Source organism: Nannospalax galili, unplaced genomic scaffold (assembly GCF_000622305.1).
Source record: "Nannospalax galili isolate Female #2095 unplaced genomic scaffold, S.galili_v1.0 scaffold231, whole genome shotgun sequence".
Taxonomy (NCBI): Eukaryota; Metazoa; Chordata; class Mammalia; order Rodentia; family Spalacidae; genus Nannospalax; species Nannospalax galili.
The window spans coordinates 638,408-663,459 of NW_008330120.1; the positions used below are offsets into that span (position 1 = coordinate 638,408).

The following is a 25,052-nucleotide window of genomic DNA, read 5'->3' on the forward strand; positions in this document are numbered from 1 at the left end:
CTCTGAGAAGACAAAGACAGGTGAGAACTGGCTGGAGGCCCAGGCTCCTCCCCGTCCCTCTGCTTCCATCCCCCAGGCCCAGGCCTGTATCATTCTTCCATCCAGCCTCTGCCCCCAAGCCCCAAGCAGACACATTACTTCCCTGTTTAATTACACGGTGCTTCTTAGGGTGAAATAGGAGGCCCCACATGTGACCCTCGGTTCTGGCTGCTGTCTCTGACTTAGCCTGCACCATGCTTCTCCCTCCAGCTGCATCTGGTCCTTTTCCAGTCCTCGTTCATTAGCCATCATGGTGTCCCCTCCCACGTCATTCCCTCTAGGGTAACACTTCACTAATGGACTCTTACTATCTGTCCTGATACCACCCTCCAGACCCACCTGTCAGGCTTCCTTTTACGGTATGTTCTTCCACAGCTTTCAGCTCAGTTGATAATTCACTCTTGGCTAATGGGTTTATTAGTTTCATAACCACTGTGGCTATTTGATCGTGAGAACAAAGACCAATTGTGTCCTATACTACGGTCTCTGGGGGACCTAAAACATTGAGTCCAAGAGGGCCCGGCCAGGGGTTGGTAAGCAGGTGAAACCAAACAGGAATGAGCTGGGATTCTTCTTGGCTTAAGTTCAGCCATTAGAACCAATCCAAACACATGCAGAGATCAGAATCTTCCAGAACACAGTACCTTCCTGAAAGTTTACCAAGTTCAGCTCTTTCACAAAATTATCTGAAGTTTGGGGCCAAATGACACAGTGTGGACCAAGGAGACCTTCTACCCAGGAGTGGAGGATGTCTCGAAGTACCGAGACGTACACACACACGTGTGTGTGTGTGTGTGTGTGTGTGTGTGTCCTGTCGTTGTGCCTAATGGCTTTGTCACAGGCCCCTGTCCTTGCTCTGGTTCCTTCGGTGATTGTCAAAGATGCAACAGAGTGGGAAGGAGGCAAACCAGCCTGGTACAGTCACCTGCTGTGACAGGCCTAGCTCCAGGAACTGCTGCTGTGGGTGACCTGTCTGTGGGTAACCATAAAGATGGCCACTGCTCTGAGGAACAGCCTCTCTGTGCCCAGGGAGGTCTAGCCCACCAGACAAAGACATGGTGAAATCTGTCCACCCTCTCCCCCAGGCCTGGCTCAGCATCCTTTATCACACCAGGGGCTCCAAAGTGTCCCTCAGCTTCCCCAGGAATCTGGGTGGTGCTCATGATGAACCTCAGAGCCGTGAAAAGCCAATCACAAGACTCCAAGTGCTGTGTGAGTCCATTTACAGGTCTATCCATATACAAGGAGAGCAAGAATGGTCACAGAGTCCAGGATGGGGTGGGGGTATGTCTTCCCTGGGGGGCTGACGGGCTCTGGAGTACAGTGGCTACACAGGCACACATGCACACAAAACACACCAGACTATCATGTGGATCTGACTTCAATAGCCCCAAAATATACAGGTGACTATTAGCCGAAACATTTGGTTTCATCATCACACCAGTACCCACAAGTGCCTGGTTTGGGGTAGGGGAAGTGAGTTTTTAAAGTGGGAAGTGACTTCCCCAAGGTCACAGTGTCCCAGTGGCACATCAAGGACTGAACCCAGCTAAGGCTGAGATTAAGATTCAGACCCTCCCACCACATGATCTCTCTTCCAGAGGGTGCAAAGTCTCCCAGGAGCACCCTGTCAACCTTGGAAGACCCACCCTCACCTGCGCCTCAGCCCAGAGGAGCTGCCTGCAGCCCTGATTCACAAGAGAGGCTGTGGGCAAGACAGGAAGTGTGGCCCAAGGGAGACACAGCCCATGTGCCAATGGACAAACGAACAAAGTGCATGCAGTGGGACTCTGGGAATCTGCAACGGCACAGAGCCATCTGAGAACAGACTGGAGAGAAGCCACAGAGAGGGCTATGGGTCTTGGGACCCTGTTGTAAGAACTGTCCTTAGAGACAGGACAGGGTTAGTGGCTGTCAGGGGCCACTGGGAACAGGGGAAGGATGTCCTGTATGCATGTTAAGGCTCTGGGAAGGGCCATGGTGCTGCTGTGTGGCAAGACCACTTCACTGCTATTGAAATGTACCTTTATTTATTTTATTAAGAATTTGATGAAGGGGCTAGAGATGGTTCAGTGGTTAAGAGCATTGGCTGCTCTTGCAGAGGACCTGGGTTCAGTTCCCAGCACCCACAAGGCAACCAACAATCATGTGCAACTCCAGTTCCAGGGGATCCGATGCCCTCTTCTGGTCTCTATGGGCATTGCACACTCAGGTGCACTTACATATATGCAGGCCAAGCATGCATATGCATAAAATGAAAATAAATTAAAATTAAAAAACTAATTTAACCAAAGGCAGGCATGATAGTACATGCCTTTAGGCCCAGCACTTGAGAGGCAGAGGCAGGAGGATCTCTGAAGCCAGCCTAGTCTACAGAGGAAGTTTCAGGCCAGCTAGTGATGTACAATAAGACTGCGTTTTCAAAAAAAAAAAAAACGGGGTGTTTGATCATGGGGAGGTGGCTCACTGAGGACAGCACTTGCTCTTTAAGCAGCATCAGGATGAGGACATAAGTTTTTATCTCCAGCACCCACACAAGAAAAGCTGGGGATGGCTGTGCATGCCCATAACCCCAGCATTGGAGGTCCCAGGTCCCAGAGTGCTCACTGGCTGGAGTGTGCTGCTGGATCAATGAGATCCCTTTCAAAGCCATAAGCTAGAGAGCTATAGAGAGGAAGATGATTGACACCCCAACTGGTCCTGCAATGTGTGCACCATTAGCACACACACCTGTACGCATGTATGCATGCAATACCCCCTCACCCATGTGCAAGCAACACACACACACACACACACACACACACACACACAGAGAGAGAGAGAGAGAGAGAGAATTTGATCAAAACACACCCTAAAATGAAAGGACAGAAGCCAGTGAAGGAAATGGCATTTGTAACACATGTAACTGACCCAGTGCAGTCTCCACAGTCTGGAAAGAGTTGGGGTGGGCTGTCAGAGGGCCAGCATGTATTCAGCATGCTTAGCCCATCATTATTAGACACTCATGTTTGGTATCCAAAAGACTGTATAAAAAGAGTTGACAACTGAATAAAGTCAAATAACCTAAAAGAAAATATGCAGCCCACTTAACCAGTCTATGAAATAAGACAGCCTAGTGGTCAAGAATCATGGCGGATACAGATAGTTTTTAAAAATGTCCTCCTGAGGGGCTGAGGACTCAGGGTCAGAGTTTAGGTGTGGTGTGGCGGTGCTGGGGTTACAGTACAGCTCAATTGATCAAGTGCTTGCCAGGCAAGCATCAGTACCTAAGTTCAGATCTCCAGCATCCACATAAAAGCCAGGTACAAGCCTGTATCTGTAACTCCAGTGCTGGGGAGGAGGCAGAGCCGGGAGGATCCCTGCGGATCACTGGCCAGCCAGCCTAGCCTAATAGGCAAACTCCAGGCTCTGTGAGAGGTCTTGATCCAAAAAATAATATGGTGTGGCCAGGCATAGTGGTGCACACCTTTCATCCCAGCACTCGGGAGGCAGAGGCAGGCAGATTCTGTGAGTTTGAGGCCAGCCTGGTCTACATAGTGAGTTCCAGGCCAGCTGGGGCTACGGGGATATCCTGTCTCAAAAAGACCCTAAGCACAAAAATACAAAAAAATAGCATGGAAAATGATTGAGGAACCTGACTTCTGACCTCTGTCCTCCACATGAACATGCACACATGCCCCCGCCACACATCTGCACACACAAAATGTCCCATCTGATTACTATTCGGGAAAATGTGCATGCAATCCACCATTCCTGGTGCAGATGAACTGGACTCTCTTCTGCAGTTAACATGGAGAACGTGATGGTGTTTAATATCAGCTAACACCAAAACCAGTATGTCCTCACCCAGCGACCTGCATGCCGTGTCCAGAAGGCAGGACCAGAAAGGCTGTGAGTTCAGGAAAGCGGAAGACAAAAAGTCACCATGGTTGCAAGAGCTGTGTAGTAGGCTAACCTGTGACTCAGGAGGCTCTTGTCCTAGAGAGACAGAAGGGAGATGGCTCATAGCAGGCACAGGCTGTGTTGGGCAGAGCAGCTTCTTGTGGACTAAAGGCAGGGCACCCAGCTGGGTGGTCTGTTCACATGACTCAGACCTGCCTGTAGTCGTTAGGCCCTGGGGTCAGAGGCCAAGTGCCGACCAACCCTCAGATGCCAGAAAGCACAAAGCTGTGTGCTCAGTATAAACTTGGAGACACTATCAAATGATGATCCAGGGTAAAGTGTGCTGGCCACAGAAACTGTGAGCTGGGCTCTGGCCATCTCCACGTGGAGGCGCCCCTCATCTGACAACCCGAGTTCTCTCCTGTGCCACAGCACATCATATAACCCGCACATCTCGACTTCAATGGCTTTTAGAAAGGCCTGCCCAGAAGGGTCCTGATGGGGAACTGGATGTGTGGGCTGACCCAGAGTGGACACTGTTAGGCTCTGGCTATCTGGCCTCTCAGTAAGGTTGCTGTCAGGGTGCTCCTGTCCTCCCAGAAAAATAAACTCACCTGGGGGCATATCCACCCAAGCACGCACCCACATGAGCTCACATCCACGCAAACACGCACATACCTGGGCTCATGACCTCTTGCACACACACACCCCTGCACACACACACCCCTGCACACACATGCCCCTGCAGACACACTCTCACACCCTTACACACACCCCTGTGTACACACACACCCCTGTACACACACACATGCACACACACACACACACACACCTGTACATACACCTAAGCATCATCCAATGGATGGGAGTACTGAACTGAGTCAAACTGTGGAGAGGAGGTAGTTGCCCAGAGCATGCAGTGGGCCGGGGCCGATGCTCCTGGATGAGGGACGCTGTGGAACAAGAAGCGGATGGGGAGGCCGGGCCTAGGACTTCACACTCAGACAAGAACACAATGTGAGACCACCCAGGAAAAGGTCCCTCCAAACATGCCCAGTCATGCCTCTCTAAAACACCTTCACTGCCTGTATGCCTGGCATGCGTTCCATCAGGACCACAGACGCCCATGCAGGGCTGCCTAGGCCAGTCTAATCAGGCACCCACTGGTCAGTTGCTGCTTGTACTTGTCAGAGGCCCACAGTGATGCCCTCCTCCCTGCTCAGATGCCTCTTTACAAGCCCTCACTCTCCAGCTGCCTGTGTGCATACAAAGGCTCTTTGATCACAGTTTGCAGTCCATCCCGGCAAGCTCACACGTGTTGGTTTATAGGCATCAGCCAAACTGAGACCCTAGGGACTACTCAGGTCTCAGCCTTAGAAACCATTTCCTCCACTTCCATTAGGCAAATGTAATCAAGGCTGAGAGTGCCAGGCCTTTCAGCAGGTTGAACTGAATCTGGGTGAGGACAGAGGAAAGGACCCTGCTCCTGAGCCTCCCTCTCCCAGCCCCCGAGTCCACCCGCTCCTCTGCCGAGTGCTGGCACACTGTTTCTGCCTCTGGTTCACTCCTCAGCATGGTGTGCAGTGTCAAAGACATCCTAAGTCCACTCTGAGTGAGGGCGAGATGGAGATGTCAGGAACCCCACACTTGGCTGGCAGGGATGGGGATGGCAGGCCATGATGCAGCAGCTGGCAGCTCCTCAAAGGGGTAAACGACTGCAACTTGGCAGACCGACTCCTGAAAACAAAGGTTCACACAAACCTTTATTCACAGTAGCATCGCTCCTTATAGTCGAACGGTGAGACAACAGAGAAGTCCAGCAAGGGACAAGTGGATAAATACAAGCCAGTCAGTCGGACTAGGCCACCAAAAGAAGCCAAGAATCAACACACGTGGTAACACAGATGAACCCTGAGTGAACTGCTTCAGTCATAAAAGATCACACTTTGAGCTGAGGAGATGGCTCTGTGGGATAAGAGCACTTGTTTAAGCACGAGGACCTGAGTTCAAATCTCTAGCACCCATGTAAAAAGCTGGACACAGCTATTGCTTGCCTGGAGCCCCAGTACTGTGGGGCATGGTGAGGTCGATCGTAGGGGCTTACTGGCTACCACACAGGCGTGCCCATGAGCACACCCCCCACCCAGTATAATCTTTTTATGAAAGGTTAAAACAGGTGAATCTAGACATAGAAAGCAGATCCGTGCTCAAGGCTGTGGAGGGATGTGCAGATGAATGAACGAGGGGTTTCCTTCGGGGTGATGAAAAGATTTTAAAATCACACTGTGCCGAAGGCTGCCCTAGAAGTTTCCTGCAGACAGCACAGAACTGAATGTTCTACGCTGGTGGGTGGCGGGGTGTGTGAATTTTAACTCTCTAAAGTGAAAGGCAGAAACTCAACCCCCAAGGTGGGGTAGCTTCCTCTGGTTCATCACGGAGCTGGCAGAGTGCCACATCCCCCTCTGGAAGGGGTCCCCCTAACCCCACTGTATGTGGGCACCTAGGACCTGGAATGGTCTCCCTCTCCCTGTAGTCCACACTGTCCCCAGTCACAAACACCATGTCAAAGCAAGCAGGAGCATTTGCAAATGTTTCCAGATCTGTCTACTCCCCCCACAGTGGCCTCCACTTGTCAGTCCACGTCATCTGCAGCCCCAATGGCAGCGAGAGCCACTCGTCCCCTTCCCCCCCACACACACCACCACCTCGGTATTCAGTCCTACTCTCTCACTATTCTGGACCACACACAGAGTGATTGTGGCAAGCTCGGATCCAACCAGGTCATCCCTCCGGAGGTTCCCAGCACACGGAGCAAATGCAAAGTCCCCTGGAAGGCAGGGCTGTGCCTTTCCAGCACTCACCGCAGTTGAACACTGCCCTCCAGTCCCCACTGAGGTCATCTCAGGGCCTTTGCACCAGCTCTGCTCTCTGCTGCCAGGACTCTCCTCAGTGCTGCTGGGCTCTGGGCTCTATTTCTGAATGTCCACTGAACAAGGGCACAGGGCCTGCCCACACCTCTTCTCTACCGTGGCTTTCCTTCCTGTCCTAAGCACGGCCCGAGGGTCACTTTCCTCTCTGGCTCTGGCTTCTGCAGTCCTCCGTTCACTCTTTGCGAGCAGGGACTCGGTCTTTTTCTCACCACGGTGTGTTCTGGTGCAGGGGCGGGGAACATTGCCGCTGAATGTGAGCCCCTCCCCCGTTCAAACTCCTCTGCTCTGAGGAGGGCACGCACACTGGCCCAGCATCCTCCTCGACTGGCCCTGTCACCTTTCAGGCCTGTGGTTGTCACCCCTTGCTGCAATAAAATGACTCCTCTTGGAACCAAAGGAAAGAGGCCAGGAGGGAAGAATGAACCTTAGACACGCTGCCCTTTCAGAACACCTCCCTCTTTGGTCTGGTCCAGTTCCACTCTGGGTCATAGCTTAAACCACCTCTGAGATGAGACCTTGCCCTGTGCACCCCCAGACCCCAGCACAGTCCCTCATCGCATCCCACAGAGTGGGGATCACTGTTTAGTTGCCAGTCCTTAGGAAAGACCCCCCAGAGAGGACGGAGGCCCCCGAGGGTGAGCTCTGCAGGGTATGATGCGCTGTGGCTAAGCCCTGGTTCCATGAGCGGAGTACAGTGGGCTTGGATGGGAGTTCTAAGGAGTGTTGAGGCATGGGGAAGTGATTTCAGCCGTCAGAGCCCCCACTCCCTGCCACGATGGGGACAAACCAGTTCCTGTCAAAGCAGTGGCCATGAAAACTACATGGCTGATGCATGTGAATAGTGTGTCTGATGCAGCCATGTTTACTAAACGCTAGCTATGTCATCGCCTCAGCATCAGCCTTTTGGAGACAGAGCAGATCGCGGCCTAGATCTAGCACTGAGGCAGTGGGCTTGGATGGGAGTTCTAAGGAGTGTTGAGGCGTGGGGAAGTGATTTCAGCCGTCAGAGCCCCCACTCCCTGCCACGGGTAGATGGGGACAAACCAGTTCCTGTCAAAGCAGTGGCCATGAGAACTACATGGCTGATGCATGTGAATAGTGTGTCTGATGCAGCCATATTTACTAAACGCTAGCTATGTCATCGCCTCGGCATCAGCCTTTTGGAGACAGAGCAGATCGCGGCCTAGATCTAGCACTGAGGAAAACGGTGTTTGCTGAATGTGAAAGCTCTACAGCTTGGATCCCAGCACTGTTCAGGACATCACAGAAAGCCAACAACTGTAAGTAAGGCAGAAGATAACCTCAGGCACTGTGTCTCAGGCCATCTTTCCCTCCCCCCTTCCTTTCTTCCTGCCCTCCCCCCTCTCGCTGGCCTGGAGCTCACCAAGTAGGCTAGGCTGGCTAGTGAGCCGCAGAGATCACCTGACTCCACCTCCTTGCTGCCGAGGTTACAAGTGCATGCTCCCAAGCCTGGCTTTTTATATGGGTTCTGGGGCCCGAATGCAGGTCTTCATGATTGCACAGCAAGCCCTTCACAGGCAATCATCTCCTCAGCAACCCCTCCTGAAAGCAGACACTTAATCAAAACTTTAATTTTCAACTGAATTGATATTTCCTTCTAAAAGTAAAGATCACAGGTGAAGGAAGGCATTGAAGGATTCAGGGCTGAGGCGTGTCCTCTGGGGCAAGCCTGTGAAACCCCTTTCAAAGAGCTGGAAAGAAAACACAGAAAACAGTCTGGGGACGCCTCTGTCCTCGGCCAGAGGAGACATCCAGAGTCATGTGGAACGCTCCTCATGAAAGGCAACTTAGGCAGGGAGGAAGCAGCTGCAGGAGGCAACTCAGGCTTGGAGGCCCACTCTTCTGGCAAACCCGGTAGTCTGTTTACAGTGGGGACACAGAGAGAGGGCCGCCCAGGAAGCTGAGGACAGGAATGGGATGACAGAGCAGGGGTGACTGTCCATGTGAGTACAGGAACTGGTCACATGTAACATCGACGTGACTGACAACCTACTAGGTGCTGGTCATGGTCCTCCAGGGACCAGCATTTGACTTTGGGGATGTGGATCCCTCTAAGGGACATCCCCAAAGAAACAGAAACCTAGCAACCACATGCTAGCCTCCCTGAGAGTCACTGCTGTGGTCCCCAGCAAGGTCCCCTTCCAAGGACAATTTGGCTGTGAGCCCTTTCTTCATTTAGAGTAAGTCTACCCAGATGACACTGGTCATCTGAACTCACTGTACCCACAAGATGATAAGAAGAAGGCCCGTCTTCAAGCTCTCCAAGCTTCTTTGGGGAACATAGTGTGGCCAGCAGTCCGCGGAAGATACAGCAGAGGACCTGACAGGCCCTCAAGGAGAGGCAGAGTCTTCCCAGCCCTGTGTGGTCTCTTCAGTGTCTCCCAGGCTCTGATTTGTGAACTGTGACAGAACTCTCATTAACGTTGCTCACAGTGACAAATCCAGAAAGAACCTGCCATGATCCCTGTGCCTAGGCACACTGGTGTCTTCCTATAAACGCTGCAACACCCTATGCCCCCGGGGACCAGGCTCCATGGACAATTTTGCTCCAGTCATTTCTCTAGGGAGTCATCTAAGGGCGGTTACTACACACTGTGGGCTAAAGACCACCATCCATTCTAAACCCTGAAGAATCAGGCAAACTCAAAGCCATCATAAGAACACTGAAAAGCAGGAAATCCCCTTTAAGGATAACACACAGTGAGCGATAACCCTGCATGCAATCCATCACCCTGACAGCCCCTGAGGACACATCTTATTACTAATTTATTCATCTGGTATTGGTGAGGGTTGCAAACCAATTAATAAAAAAAAACTCATGCCACTGTGCACTTTGACACACTAAATTTTCATACCTTGCAGGTTTTTATCTAGAGAAAAACTCTGGAAAGGAGCTGGTATACACCCCGACCCCAGCCCCGTGATGCTTTCTAGTGACAGCATGAGGCCAGGTGTCCTCAGCCAACTGGCCTGATCTGACCAAGAGCAGCTGCTCACCATGTATGACAACAGCATGATGTCTCCTCGGGTCTAAAATATATTGCCATCCTTCCTAAGACATGGCCATGCACAACACAAAGTTGTGACTTCCTCAAAGCTTGGCTTAACTTGCACTAGACTGAGACAACCCTCGGCTGACGTTGACGTATAAGAGCAGCTTATTTCACACAGATCAACTTAATGCCAAGTCAAAGTCGGGTCTCCTACAGTGAGATACAAACAAAAGCCAGGGAATGGTGGGAACTGACTTGGGGAAAGGTTTCTCCCTGCCATGGAATGACTGTACCACAGTGTGAGAACAGTGTCCTTCCTCTGGTTATGACCACATATCCGTATAGTTCCTGCCACCTGCACTTTGTGGTGCCAGTCAGGTGAGGGCACTGAACCTGGAGCCAAGACATTGGAGGGCCCTGCTGAGGTCAGGGCAAGTGCAGCCTCATCATGTCCCTCTGCCCGGAACCAGATGAGAAGGCTGCTTGCTGGGCAGCAAAAAGCATCTGGGTTGGGTCATCTGTGGTACCAACAACTGAAAGGGGAACAGGGCGTCCTGGCCACCAAGAATGGGGGGACACAATAGGCACAGTAGGGGGACAGGCAGAGTAGGGAAGCAGGCAGAGTAGGGGACACAGGCACAGTAGGGGACACAGGCACAGTAGGGGGACAGGCACAGGCACAGTAGGGGACACAGGCACAGTAGGGGGACAGGCAGAGTAGGGAAGCAGGCAGAGTAGGGGGACAGGCAGAGTAGGGAAGCAGGCAGAGTATGGGGGACAGGCACCGTAGGGGGACAGGCACAGGAGGGGGACAGGCGGAGAAGGGGGCACAGGCAGTGATGGGGAGATGCAGGGAGCTCAGGGGGGGCACAGGGAGGATGGGGGGACACAGGCAGAGAAGGGGGACAGGCGGGGGAGGGGGGCAGGCAGGGGGGGGGCGGCGGGGGAGGGGGGCAGGCAGGGGGGGGGCGGCGGGGGAGGGGGGCAGGCAGGGGGGGGGCGGCGGGGGAGGGGGGGCAGGGAGAGTGGGGGGACAGGCACAGTAGGGGGACAGGCAGAGTAGGGGGACAGGCGGAGTAGGGGGACAGGCACAGTAGGGGACACAGGCAGAGAGGGGACAGGCAGAGAGGGGGCACAGGCAGTGATGGGGACATACAGGTAGTTCAGGGGGTACACAGGGAGAATGGGGGGACACAGGCAGTGTGGGGGACACACAGCCATGACAACACAAGCTGTGGCTGAGGCCCTAAAGTATCCTGACATCCCAATGACAAGGATTCAGAAAGGAAGACAAATAGGAGAGGCTTTTCACCCTCACCTCCTAACTTCTGGGTGTCCCTGTACGTCACTTAAAAGGCATGTGCAAGAACTGCACTTTTGGCCTCTCCACAGCAGGGAGCCTTGCAGGGCCACCGCATACCAAGTGCGAAGTCAAGTCCAGGTCATGAAGCCATTGTCAAAACATAAGTCTATCCACAGGTAAGCTTCAGAGCCTCAACCAAACTGTATAGACTTAAGAGCTCCATCAGAGACTTAGGGGCCCTGGATTTCCGCAAAGGCTTCTAGAAAATATGTTTTTAATAGCCTATACTCACACACTTATGCACACACATTCACAGTAATAATAAAGTTTAGAAAAAACTTAAATTAGGACTGATGAGATAACTCAGCACATAGAAGTGTTTGCTATACAAGCCTGATAACCTGAGTTCAATCCCCAGGACCCAGGAGAGAATCGACTCTACAATCTTGTCCCCTGACTTCCACATGTGTGATCTGGTGGTGTGCACCTGAGCTCACACATACATTATACACACACTCATAAAATACTAGTTTAATTTTTAAAGTACACCCCTGATGCTTTTATATCAGAGCTCTATTTGTTACCCAAGTAATTTTCTTCTTTACAGATCTCTAACAAAGACAAATTCACAGGCCATGACTCAGAAGGCACAGTAAGGAACAGGCTGGGGTGGGTCTTCTGGGTCAGCCTTCCATTTCGGCCACCTCTTACCGCAGGGGTTACAAGCCTGTCTCTTCTCTGTGAGTGTACCCCAGCTCTGGACCACGAGTGATAGTCCCATCCACCTTCTAGAGTGGTTCTAGGAAGAGACCAAAATGCACCTGGAACAGGTGTAACATATATGAAACATTAGCCAGTCTGACTGGCCCAGGAGAGTCCACCCATGTCACAGTCCTGCATTCCTGTGTGACCCTGGGGTTCCCCAGTGGATTCCACCCATGTCACAGTACTGAGTGGGTTGCCATGCTCCAATTTGATGCTGCAGGACACTGGGCAGAGGGCACCCAGAATGAGTCCTTAGTATCTTTACAACTGCTTGTGCATCTAATCACGCCTGTCAAGTTTTCAACAGAAAAAAAAGAAAAGAAAAGCCTGTGCTATTTCCAATTCCCTTTATTAGCGTCATTAATCCTCCCCCCCCCCAAAGACATACACTGAGTAAATACTCAGGGGCTTTTTAATTTTTCATGAAAACAAGAAATATTTTTCTCAAAGCAAAGCATGAGACAGAAACAAAATGAATGCTGGGAACAACAACTTGAAATCACCTTCCTGTGACAGCTCCACTTATCACTATCTTCTGTCGACTGTAACAAACCTCAACTATACCTCATTCATTAATTCCTTCATTCATTCTACCGGTGCTGATAGAGCACCCAGCACTGTGCGTGGGTCTCACTGGGACAAGCTGTAGTAATCTGCATTTGGCTTTGCTCTGGTCACCACCTCTAGAGTCCTACAGGACAAAAGGAAAGGGGCTCCTGCTGATCCAGCACCTGCTTCATGCCTGACCTGGTGCTGCTCACAAGCCTTCCTTGGTGAGCAGAGTATGTGCAGACCTTGTCCGTAGGAAACCCACAGCTTGGTGGGCCTCAGAAATTTGTAGAAATATCATTGAGAGAAAAGAAAGAGTCAAAATGTAAGCTGAACTGTATACCACCTTCACAGATCTTAAGACTGGGTATTTTAAGGATTGCATTTACTCTCCAAACTTTAAAACAGAAACAGTCACAAGAATAAATGCGTGCCCATAAGCGGGTGAGTGCGAGAAGGACAGAGACAGGGCCTCTGTGCTGGAACGAAGAGCATCCCTGGGCACAAATGGCCACCAGGATGGTCCTCTGAGAAGACACAAGGCTTAGGCTGAGCAAGAGCCTCAGATGAAGGGAGCAGAGGGGAGTGTGTCCTATTCTAAAGGCCCGAAGGAAGGGTGAGACACTGTGAAGAGGTACAGAGGAGTCCCAGAGGAGATGACCCTGGACAAACAAGAAAGGGGGCGGGCACCGCATACCCGAGGCCCTGGAATGCAGGGAGGGGGCAGGCGAAGGGTGCTGAGGGCTTCTGCAGGCTTCCACCCGGAATTCAGAACACACCTTCAAGGAGAAAGTGACACCCAAGAGAGGTTCCCATGTTTGGTGCCCCACGGTGCCTGGGGTGCTACAAACAGGGTGCTTCTGCTGAATCAATGTACAAATAAGGCTTTCCCATGGAAGGGAGGTGTGGGCAGGCCTCTCCCTGTTCATCGTTTTCTTAGTTTGCAACCTTCTGAAAACGAGGTTGCCTATTCTGAGCACTCAAGTGTCTGTTGAACAATGAGTTGGTCCTGCGTGAATTCCTCGAAGCTCTGAAGGGAGAAATAAAGCCCTTCTCACTCAAATCCTACGCTAAAACCACCAAAGAACGTGCTCCGGAAAGCCAGCCTAGCCTTGGTTCCAAGTTCAGAAGAGAAATGAATTCAGCAGGCCGACCTCTCATGACCACAGACACAGAAATACTAACGATGTCAGCATGCGTGGGAAGACAGAATATTGCTGGAAAGTCGAGTTTGTTCCAGAATAAAGAAGATCTGTCACCTCTCGGAAGGCATAAGGAAGAGATGTCACACAGCCATTTCCACAGATAAGGAAAATAGCATCCCAGGAAAAGCCACGCCCATTCGTAAGTGAAGTGTCCGCAAATCGGGAGTGAAACTTCTATATTCCCATAAGATATGTACAAAAAGCTGACCGCCAGCTCAGACTTATGATGAAATACTGAAATGTCTCCTTTGAGAGCAGAAATGACACAAGGGTGTCTTAATCCAGAACTACATGAAAGGCTTTAATCAGTACAATAAAAAAGAAAGTTGAAGGATTGGAAAAGAAACAAAGGAAACGCCCTTACCACCCCACTCCCAAATGTTCTTACGAAAACCCGAAACTCTCCAAAATTAGAATAATTTACTAAGTTAATTACACAGAAGTTTCTAAAGTAAATTGCTATATGCTAGAACCAAAGAACTGGGAAATAATACTTAAATAATGAGTATAATCTGTTATTTTTAAAGCATAAGATGGGGACTTTGAGGTGGCTCAGAAGTTAAGAGCTCTGGCTGCTCTTGCAGAGGGCCTGGGTTCGATTCCCAGCACCCACATGGCATTAACAACCATCTGGAACTCCAGTTTCTGGGGATCTGATGCCCTCTTCTGACCTCTGTGGACATTGCATGACACAGGTGCCCTTACATACATGCAGGCAATACACTCATACACATAAAATAAAATAAGTAAAAATGTTTTTTAACCAAGCATAAAATACCCAGGCATGGTGGGGCACACCTTAACCCCAGTACCCAGGAGATGGAGGCAGGTGGATCTCTGTGAATTTGAGACCAGCCTGGTCTATAGAGTCAAGTCCCAGGCCGACCAGAGCTGCACATGAGATCCTGTCTCAAAAAACAAACAAACAAATACAAAATATTCTAGATTAACTTTGGTGAAAGATGTTCACTAAACTCAGTAATGAAGAAACTCTCAAATATGACACAAGGTCAATGGGGCCAATGCAATCCAAACAAAATTACAGCAGGCATGTGTAAATTAATTTTAAATTTTATAGAGAAATACTCAGTATCAAGAATGGTTATGGTGATCTAGCAGAAAATAAGTGATGGAATTTACATCATCAGATACGCTGATGGAATGAAGTCTATCTACTGGTGGGCTATTAATGCACAGACAGACAGACCAACATGACTAGCTGTGCCCCTTAACCCATCTGCTCCGATACAATACCCGATAAAAAGCAAATGTAAGTTTGCCTCATAGTTGAGATTACAGTCTGTCAAGGCGGGGGAGTCAGCTGCAGGAGCCTGAGGCAGCTGATCACATTGCATCCTCAGTGGGGGAACAGAGAGGCAAATATGGGTGTTCACTTCCGTTTCTCTGTTTTACACAGTCCAGGAACCCAGCTAGGGAATGGTGTCCCCCACAGTGGGTGGGTCTTCCCACCTCAGTTACCTTAATCAAGATACTCCCCCCACAGGCAAGCCCAGAGGTCTGTCTCCCAGGTGTTTCTAGATGGTTCATTGATGAACCATCACAGGAACAGAATGTGAGGTTGATAAACAGACCCGCCCAGGCCAAGCCCTGCAGTGGGAAGGGATTGTCTTGTCCAAAAACAGTATGAAATCAGTGGAAAACCATAGGAAAGATGGACTTTTCATCCTCCCTCACCCCAAATACAAAATCTATTCTCTTTCTTAATTTCAAAGAAAAACTATTAAAACTCGCAGAAGAAAACAGAGGAAAAACACTTTCAAGGTTTGAGGGTAAGAAAAGACTCCTTAAATAAGATTTGAAACAAAAATGTGAATAAATTGATCTATATTAAATGTTGATTTTCTTTAAAAGACTTCATCAAGTATTAAGAGAAATTACACTAGGAAACACCAACCACATATTCTTATCTAGAGAACGTGTACTTTACAAATTCCTGGTGTTTAATGCTTTGGGTGCCAAAGCAGTGGACGGGTACATCACCCTGAGTGTGTATGAACAGCTGGGGAGAAAACAGAACGTTCCATGTCCTCCATTTTCAAGGAAATGCCAGCGAATCGGCATGACGTGTTTCCACGCACAGACCACATGGCTGGAAAGTGTTTTTAAAAGACTGGCAATACGGGCAGGGGTTAGACTACAGCTCCGACAGAGCTTCACACTGGGGAGAGCTGACACGAGTGTGATGGTTTGGAAAAGTCCTTGAGGGTGTCCATGAGCACGGAGCACATGCAGCTTTCCACAGCAGTTCTCTCCCCAAATCAGAAAAAAAACAGACAAGCAAAACTCGAGTACTAAAAGGTTCTCAGCAACATTTATAACAGCCAAATACCAAAAATGTCATTCACAGCAGAATGGATGGACGTAGAGCGTACTGACACCCTGAGGTAGGGTTCTCCTGAAAGATGAGTGAGACATTTCTACACCCAGCAATATGGATTAGCCCAAGAACTGTAGTGTTGATAACAGGAGCCAGACGGGAACTATTACATACTCGTCAATTCCAAGTATTACATACTATCCAATTCCATACTTAGGGCAAGATACAAAACCAAGTAAATTAAGCTTTGCGGCTGCAAGCCCAGGCAGCCACCCTCTTTGGGTGCCGGTGGGGAACTTCCTGACTGCTGGTCCTGGTTTGCCTCTTAAGCAGTTGAGAGATTCCAAAGTCATGCGTTTTGCATTTTCATATATTGAGTAAAATGTTTATAAAATTTTTAGGTTAAAACAATTCCATCTAGTAAGTTACTACTCCATGTAGGATAAAGCATGGTGGAAAAAGAGAGGTGTATCCAGGAATCCCTTTAGTCCCAACTAGAAAGGCACATCTCTATGACTGACCATTCCCTTGGCCTCTGCTTCCCTCCTTTAAACGTAAACAAATGCTCAGGGGATGCCCAGAAGGTCATTTTTTTCCTCAATGCTGCAGTACATCTCAATGCAATGTTTGGGCTTGAAAACAGAGAGGAGAGAAAATAGAAATTACAAAGATAACGGTCTGGTTTGACATTCTACAAAGGGAGAAAGGAAGAAGACAGGTCCATCATGTACCAAACCGCTGTCACACAGTCCAGTCCTCAACTCTGGGGTGACTGCACAGTGACGGCGCCCTGAACATTTTTAAAAGGGAGAAAAGGGTCTGGAGAGATGGGTCAGCAGTTAAGAGCACTTGCTCTCTTGCAGACAACCTGCATTCAGTTCCTAACACCTGCATGGTGACTCATAACCATCTGCAACACCAGTTCCAAGAGATCCAATGCCCTCTTCTGGCCTCCACAGGCACCAGCCAAACACATACTGTGTGTGTATATGTGTGTGTGTGTGTGTGTGTGTGTGTGTGTATGTGTGTGTGTGTGTGTGTATTTGAAAAGTGAGAAGAGGGGTTGGGAGATGGCTAAGTGGGTAAAGCACTTGCTCTACAAGCATGAGGAACAGAGTTCAGATCCCTCAAACCCACAAAAACTGGTGTAACCGTGTATCTGAACCCCTGGTTCTGGGGATGCAGGGGTGGAGGCAGGTGGATCCTTTATCACTTAGCCAAACTGGTGAGCTCTGGTTCAGGGAGAGACTTTGTCTCAAAAAATAAGGAAAGAGAGGAAGGCACCTCATGTCTACCTCTAGCTCCCCCCACACAAGCATACACATGTGCTTGCATATCCACATGCACACGTGTACACACAAATCAACATCGGCACACATGCCATACACCTACACACACAAAAGTATCTCAAAGAAAAGATACCGAAAGTTTCTACTATAGAAAAGCAGTACATGTTTGAAGGGATAATACCGGTATGTTAACCTGATTTATACTTTACACAATTTATAGGTATCAAAGCATCACGTAGGGTCTGGGAACGCAGCTCAGGGAGTAGAGAGCCTGCCTAACATGAAGTCCTGGGTTCAATCCCCAGCTCCACATAAACCAGGCCTGGAGGTGCACACCAATCCCAGCACTTGGGAGAAGAAAAGTTCAAAGTTATCCTCATCTACACATCAAGGTTGAGACCAGCCCAGAACACATGAGACTCAGCTCAAAAATCAAAACTCATATGATATCCCATAAATAGTTACATTTTTACGTTTGGGGTATCAGTTAACTTAAAAATCATTATTTTTATTTTATGTGTATGAGTGTATTGCCTGCATTTGTGTAAGGTGCACCCATGTTGTGCAATGCCTGCGGAGGTCAGAAGAGGGCGTTGGATCCCCTGTCTCCATAAACCAAAAAGAAAAAGAAAAAGAAAAGTCAGTGGCTGCATATGTATAGGAGAAAACTTGATTTTCTAGCAAGGAAAGCACCAGGAGAGATGGGTGTGAGCACAGTGTCAGCATGGATCTGACTCCAACCGTCCTTCAAAGTTGGCTTTGAAACTCTGTTCTCTGCTCAGTGCCTCCTGAATGCACTCACAGGCCAACGCTTCCTTTCTCTCGTCAGTTACTCTTTCTAGCTGTGAATAAAGTGAGGTAGAAATAGATACCTGAGGTCCACTAGCTTAGGAAATGACAGCTCTGCGTCTGCCCTATGCATCATGCTAAGCGTCTGCACGCTTGTTTTGCTTATCTTCACGGCATTAGGCCAGAACGACATTGGTTTGATGAGAAGGTTTTTGGGCGGGTGGAACAGCTTGTCTAAGTGAAGTGTGTTCAAAACCAGGCCAGTTCTGCAGTCTGCTTTCTAGTGATTCTGCTTGTCTGTGTGTGTGCTGTAGAGACATTTCACCACACAGACATTCATAAAGACAAGCACTTAAAGCAGAACAAAGCCCAACAGAGAAAGGACCGTCAGACAGTGACTGCTCCACCTTCAAACTCCTTCAAGCACATACCTAAGTGTCATCTTGAAAATACGAAGAACTTGGTACAGCCTTGAATTTAGAAGCCAAAATTATCTCCAAACTTAACTTTAAGGTGGAACATACTCTATATATATCAGAAAAAAAGTTGTGTACTTGTGTGTGTGTTGGGGGGGGGTCATTCCCGGGCATGCTCATGAGGCCAGAGAAGGACACTGGGGATCTTCTGCTTTTTTTTAAAATTTATTTATTTTAATTTATTTTCATTTTATGTTTATGAGTGTAATGCCTGCATCTGTGTTGGTGCCATATGGGTGCTGTGAATCAAACCCAAGTTCTCTGCAAGAGCAGTCAGTGCTCTTAAGCGCCAAGCCATCTCTAGAGCCCCTAATTTTTAAAAAGTTTTAAATAAACATTTTCAAGAGCAAATATGGATGCTAGAGAGTCTCTATTAATACATTCACGTGTGGTAATTCCAAACAACACTGTGAACTAAATTAGCTTCAGTTGAGACTCAAAACCCTATTCAATGCAACATATATTTACTTCCAGAATTTAATGAAATCATGCATCCAACTGTCAATTGTCCAAAAACACAAGTCAATTGGAAAATGACCCTGAAAGAAATGAAACATTCAGCGTGAAAGTTCTGCATTTTGGAATTCTCTAAATATGGGGGGCTTTTGCCATGAGGCACAGCGTTGAACTTGTCCCCAAGACACTGACTGATAGGGCAGAGCCCCTGGGTTGGGGAAAGCTCTCTTGGGGCTCACAGCAACCCAGAAGCAGCAGAGGAGGAGGCCCAGAGCCTGGGAACCTGCACACCTGCACCCCGTGCTGCCTGCAAACAGCGTGCACACTGAAGCAGGCTGGGTGATGGGTCAGGTGGAGAGGGAGCATCACAGCCAACTGGAATCACATGCTCTCAACAGTACAGCAGTAACATCATAATTAGGTATTTGAGGGAAGTCACACTGGAGATTTTTCACTCTGACAATGGAGTAAACTCTTGTTTAAATTGAAATGTACAACCCTAGAAATTGTAGGAAAAACAAAACTGACTCTGAATCAAGGTGAACTTACTAAGCTTAGAGGCTGGAGGACCAATTAAGAGCAGAATATGCTCCTCCCCCAGCAGCTGTCAAGCCTGTCGCTCCTCAGTGGGGCCTGGAGCGCTCCTCCCCCATCTCTGGAGGGATTTTAGCTGGCTTCATCTTCTGCCAGTCTGGCAGGTAACCACAGCAGCTGTGAGTTCATGAACATGACGGCCCTGCCTTATGCAGAAACAGAGGGGGTGGGTATGATACTTGGTTGTATATGGGTATATGAAATTCTTGAAAATAAAGAAAATTAGCAGGGTGTGGTCGCACATGCCTTTAATCCCAGCACTCTTCAGGCAGAGGCAGGTGTATCTCTGTGAGTTTGAGGCCAGCCTGGTGTCTACATAGTGAGTTCAAGGTCAGCTGGGACTACAGGGAGACCCTGTCTCCAAATACAGATGATGATGATATAATAATAATAATAAATAGTAAAGAAAAATAAAAACATAATAAGAAAACATTACCATGGGAAACATTAAACAAAGAACCAAGGGTCTGATTACATAAGAAGTTTAAAACTTTTAACTCAAAATCCATGTCAAACAAAATCAAACCCTGCACTTTACGAAATTTTCACAATCATGACAGGTGATAAAGTCCTTGGTCTATAAAGAACCATGTAAAACCAACAAGGAAAATGAAAGGCTTGCTTCCTCTTGAAAATGTATAAGGCATTTCAAAGGAACAGCACAGGCAGAAAGGCAGCTCCTCAGGTTGCCCAGAGGAAGCAAATTAAACGAGTTTCCATTTCTTCCCAAACTGGTGGTTGATTCTTTTTGAAGATCAACTCATCTCATTTGAAGGATCTGGAAAGAGGAGGACACGGTGAGTATGGGAACACTGCTCACGGTGCGTATGGGAACACTGACTCCAGCTCCTTGAGAAAGAGCTCGACATCTCCTGTGACAGCTTTGAAGGAGCCCACCCCTAACGCACTATGCTTTACACCTGTGTAATTAGCCAGAGGCATAGACAATATCGTCTTTAAACTTTTCTTACAAGCATGTATGGATGGGTGCACATGTACACATGGGTGTACATGCATATGCAGGTGCATGGGTTCAAGTGCATGTCAAGGCCTGAGCTCACCTTCAGATTTCATTCTCTAGGAGACACACCTGTTTTGTTTTGAGACAAGATCTCTCCTTGACATAGAACTCATCAAATATCAAGTACACTAGACTGACAGGCTAGTGAGGCCCAGAGATCGGCCCATCTCTGCCACCCCAGCACTAGGATTATAAGTCACCACATCCAGCATTATTTAAAATGCAGGTTCTGCCTCTAGACAAAGTTTTGACAAAGAAACTATAAACGGTCCAACAGTAAACAGAATGCTTCCGTAATTCTAGATGAAAAGGTGAGAGAGGCTTGAGCCCAAGCATCCAGCAAAAGCCAGGTACCTGGAAAGCATTTCACAATACTGAAGAATTCTCCAAACACATTATACTTATTATTATTGGTCTTTCGATACAGTTTCTCCCTGTAGCCCCAGCTGGCCTGGACCTTGCTATGAAGACCATGCTAGCTGAACTCCATCTCACAGAGATCTGCCTGCCTCAGCCTCCCCAGTTCTGGGATTAAAAGCGTGCACCACCACACCCAGTACAATGTTATATTTGAAAATCGGGGTACATACTGTGTGATATCCCTTGTAGCAACGTGGAATGTGTGTGCGCTGGCACATTAAGGACAAGTGGGATGATGCAAATATTTCAGTGACCACACTTGGTGTTATGACTCCGGGGAATTTCCGCTTTCTTTGTAAATACTGTGTAGTGAGCACAAGACACTGAGACTCAGAAAAAAGGTTTCCGTTCCCGTCACTGCGACCACCAAAATGGGCCTTGCAAGTGGGTGGGGCTGAGAGGGGAGAGAAGGTTGAGGCAAAGGTAGTCTGTGGTGCACAGACACAGGGTTGTGTTAATGGAGAAAACCATGGGAAGAGAAATGAGGATGTCAAGGTGGGTGGTAAACCAGAAAGCATGCAGTGCTGAGCTAAAGATCATCAGGAGGAGAAGACGCAGGTGGGCCTTAGCAAGTCCACAATGGGGCATGTGCTAGACTGGCGAGGGGAGGGTTCCTTAGACAGTAACAAGGATCCACTTCAGAACTGCAGACCACAGGGAGTTAGAGACCGTGCATCTTCCTGGATGGAGTGGCCAGTGACTGGAGCTGCTGTGTCCATTGGTATGTTTCCATCGATGCTTTAAGTCCCAGCTTGACCCTACTGCTGTCTCCCAAAGGCCAAGCCAGGTTTCAAAACTTAGGAGTCACAATGTGAGAGGGACGTTAACACCTCATCCTTATGGCTTTTTCTATGTAGATCCACTTAGAGCCCACGCGTATCCTAGCTTGGGACCAAATTGGAAAAACAGAATGGATAAATGGGGCTGAGTGCATTTTGTCCTTTCTTGCTTAGAGTGGCCAAATAATCTTGGCTCGTTAAACAGAAGCCAAGAACTGTATGGGTGACCCAGCAAGGATTTCAAGAAGTTATTTTCAAAAACCAATTAGTAAAAGTAGAAGGAAGAGAGGGCTGGAGAGACAGCTCAGTGGTTACGAGCACCGGCCGCTCTGGCAGAGGACCGGAGTTCAAATCCCAGCACCCACATGGCAGCTAACAACTGTCCATAACTCCAGTTCCGGGGGATCCGACGCCTTCTTCTGACCTTTGCGCGACACGGTGCACTGACACATATGGAGGCAGAACATTCATACACACAAAAGAGAAACAAAAAGAATTTTTTTAAAGCACAAAGAAGACTCCAAGTCAGAAAGACCTGGGACCACACAATGTTGCCATTGACAACACCCTCCCTGAGACAGGATTCATCTCCTACCGAACAGATGAAACAGAGTTCAACCGGGTCTTGGGACAGATGATGTAGCGCTTGAGAAAGAATCCCACAAGACAGGCTCCTCTCCTAGGGCGACCAGTGTGTCAAAAGCTGCGCCACAGAGCTAAGGGATGGATTCACGAACTCAAGAAAAGCACTGAGACTCTGACTCGGCAGAATGAGAAAAGCAGTCACCCTGAAGAAACCGGTGTTGATGCTGGCGAGAGGCTCAGCAGCGGGTAAAGGTGTGTGCTGCAAAGTTTGATGACCTGAGTTCGATCCTTGGGATCCACAAGGTGAAGGGAGAGAGCTGACTCCTGCAAGTTGTCCTCTGACCTCAATATGTGTGCTGTGGCACGTATGCATGCGCACACATACACATGTGTACATGAACATACATATAAATGCTTCTTAAAAGATTTATTTTTCATTATGTGTGTATGGGAGGTTATGGACACGTGCATGCAGGTACCCAAGGAGGCCAGACGGTGTGGGACTCCCTGGAGCTGGAGTTACAGGCAGATCTGAGCCAACTGACATGGTGCTGGGATCTGAACTCAGGTCCTCTGGAAGACCATCAAGTGTTGTTAACCGATGAGCAATCTCCAGCCCCATAAGCAAACTTTTAATTTTTTATTTATTTTTATTTCATGTGTATGAGTGTAATTCCTGCATGTAGGTGGGTGCACCTATGTCATGCAATGCCCAAGGAGGTGGAGGTCAGGAGAGAGCCCTGGATTCCCTGGAATTACAGTTACAGACCAGAATATTGCCAGCTATCATATGGGTGCTGGGAATTGAACTTGGGTCCTTTGCAAGAGCAGACAGACTTCTTAACTGCTGAGCTATCTCTCCAGTCCCTACACAAGTATTTTTTTAAAGAAAGAAATCAGTATCCCAGGCAGCCACTCCCGCTCCAGTCCAATGCCCATTGGTTGCTGTATTCAGCCTGGACAAACGGCAGCTCCAGGCATGGAGGCCCAAGAGCTCACCCAGCCATGCTAAGGACAAGCCCCCCACCCCCCGCCCCTGCCACACTAACACTCCACTCAGCTGTCCTTACAATGGAGGGGACAAGCTAGTCCCTTTCTCACCATCCTTCCTGGTCTGTGTAAGACAACCTCTGCCGATGTTGGGCCCAGAAGATATGAAAGGCAACTCACAGAAATTCTAGGGTTTGCCTGGGTACAAAAGGCTCCCAGAGCCAGGGAGAACAGCAAGAGTAAAACAAAGCCCTGTGCCTGGGAGCTGGCCCAGTGGGGAAAGTGCTGGCTTTGCAAGCATCAAGACCTGAGTCCAATCCCAAGAGGGACAGGCAGGCACAGTGCTGTGCGCTGGTAACTCCAGCACTGAGAAAAAGAAGACGGGGATCCCGGGGGTTCACAGGCAGGCCAGCCTAGCCTGCTTGGGAAGTCTCAGGCCAGAGGGAGATCTTGTCTCACAAAAAGGTTGGCATTATCTGCAATGATCCTTGAGGCTGTCCTCTAGCCTCTCCACATGTGCACACATGACCACACATGCATATGTACACACACATGAATCTCTATGTCCCTGGCTGTCTCCTAGCACACTGTGGTTAAGAAACAGCAACTGGATTTATGTGGTGTCTAGCAAATTCATTCAACAGGACAGATGTTCAGCAAAGGGACTCTGGTTATGGCTCTTTCATGGGAGCTGAACAACATCATGAGCTCTGAGGAGAGCACAGACAGAAAAATGGGTGCCGTTGTCATGGGAGGCCAAGAGCCAAGTGGTAAGTTTTGAGAGATTCATGTTGTCAGCAGCGCCAGTAACTTGAGTAAGAGACTCCCCCAGCCTGAGACACCTGCTCACACCACAGAAAGAGTCCTGTCTCAGCCTCTCCCAGCCTCTCCTAAGCCCCTCAGGGAAAGCTTCCTAAAGGGTGGGGCTAGGACAGGGAAGCAGAGTGGGCGGGGACAGTCCCTTAGAGGCAGCTGAGGGACTTTCTTTCCCTGACAGAGGAGGTCACCAGAGACCCTGACAGCTCTGAGAGTCTCCACCCAGCATCCCTTTTCTGGACTGAGTATCTTCCCTCTGTTCTATCACTGAATTGGGCTGAGAGGCAGATAACTTGTCAAGTCTCTGAATCAAGAGCCATGTTCAAAGATGACAGATGAAAAGACCATGATTCATCACACTAAGACCCAGGTGATGCCCTCAGGCAGAGCCTACGTGGGACCTTGGGTTTGAATCCTTGGGTGTAGACCAGCAGGGCAGACCCCACCACTGTTCACAAATGCTCAGTGCCTGTCCTTGGGGGAGACACATATCCCATATTGTTGGGCTGAGACTTGCTCTGACCAATTGAATGAGTGTAAGTGTCAAATGGCACTCCTGTTCCTTCTGGGCCAGCCAGGGCCAGCCAGCGTGCATCTACACGTTCCCATCTCCTGCCTCAGTGGTTATGGAGGCTCATGGCGAGGAGGAGCACTGGTCAAACAGGTTCCCAGAGGTCTAGGGTGAGCAGGATCCCTTCGCTGCCCCATGATCATCCTGCAGTTAAAGTGGACTCAAAAGTCAGGCATGGTGGTTTACATCTAATCCCAGCACTTGTGAGGCTGAGGCAGGAGGATATCCAAGATTTAGAAGG

General features: G+C 49.0%; 1 protein-coding gene across 5 annotated transcripts in view; it reads right to left on the reverse strand.

The window, feature by feature from the left end:
* The window catches only part of Phactr3 (phosphatase and actin regulator 3), a 240,325-nt gene that overhangs the window by 93,186 nt on the left and 122,087 nt on the right, over nt 1-25,052 (reverse strand). The window contains exon 1 of one of the 5 annotated variants that reach the window (XM_008842166.3): nt 19,585-19,601. The exons of 3 other annotated variants lie outside the window; for them this stretch is intronic. The gene's annotated coding sequence lies outside the window, so the exon portion shown is untranslated. Of the gene's footprint in view, nt 1-6,782; nt 6,999-19,584; nt 19,602-25,052 lie in introns of those variants that run through there. One more of the 5 variants, XM_008842146.3, reaches the window with a different exon arrangement.